Source organism: Dasypus novemcinctus, chromosome 17 (genome assembly GCF_030445035.2).
Source record: "Dasypus novemcinctus isolate mDasNov1 chromosome 17, mDasNov1.1.hap2, whole genome shotgun sequence".
Lineage (NCBI taxonomy): Eukaryota > Metazoa > Chordata > Mammalia > Cingulata > Dasypodidae > Dasypus > Dasypus novemcinctus.
Window position 1 is genome coordinate 2,387,116 of NC_080689.1, and position 1,170 is coordinate 2,388,285.

Sequence of the window (1,170 nt, forward strand, 5' to 3'; positions counted from 1 at the left end):
CACGGAGGGGAGACGCACGTGCGTAACGCGGGCGAAAGGAAAGGGAAGGGAAGCTTGCTGGTGGGTCCACTCGACGGGCAGCACCGTGCCCGGGTTGGAAGTCGGGGAGCGGGCTGGCAAGAGTCCGTTTCTTGATCTGGGTGGTGGTTTCACTTCTCTGTGAGTTTATTAGATGCCAACAAAAACAATTTTTAAAACTTGGGAGGAAAATACTAACCGGAGAAGGCGCTGGTCTTGCCTGGAAAGAAAAGATAGCTAGAAGAGGCGTGATTTCAGTTTGACTTGGATGCGAAGTACTCACCAAGTGTCCACCTGGCCCCGACGCTTTCCTGGGCGTCCTTTACTCCCCCCTGAGTAATGAGGCATCCTGGGCAGCCGGTCAGCGGCGCCGGGGCCCGCCGTGGGGGTGCAGGAACACCTCGCCCAAGAGGTGGGCCCAGCGGGGGAGTCGGGGGCCTTGTGTCCCCCCGCCTTCGCCCCCAGCCCAGGGGTGCAGCAGGGCTGGAAGGCGCAGTGTCCTACAGCTCTACCCTCCGCCCTGCGGCCCCCTCCACCCTGCGGCCCCTCGCCCCTGCAGCCCCTCCACCCTGCGGCCCCTCCACCCTGCGGCCCCTCTCCACCCTGCGGCCCCTCGCCCCTGCGGCCCCCTCCACCCTGCGGCCCCCTCCCACCCTGCGGCCCCTCGCCCCTGCGGCCCCTCCACCCTGCGGCCCCTCCACCCTGCGGCCCCTCCACCCCTGTGGCCCCCTCCACCCTGCCGGCCCTCCACCCCTGCGGCCCCTCCACCCCTGCGGCCCCTCCACCCTGCGGCCCCTCTACCCTGCGGCCCCTCCACCCTGCGGCCCCTCCACCCCTGTGGCCCCTCCACCCCTGTGGCCCCTCCACCCCTGTGGCCCCTCCACCCCTGCGGCCCCTCCACCCTGCGGCCCCTCTACCCTGCGGCCCCTCGCCCCTGCGGCCCCTCCACCCTACGGCCCCTCCACCCCTGTGGCCCCTCCACCGTGGTGCGTGCCGTGTCCTGCGCAGTGCACTGGGACCGTCACACACGATGAACATCCCTTGGTTAGATGTGGACGTTGGAAGTACACCGAGTTTCACGCCTCGTTTTACTCACATCTTCGTGTCTTATTACACTGACGGCCTCGGGCAAAGCACCCGGTGCCACCATTT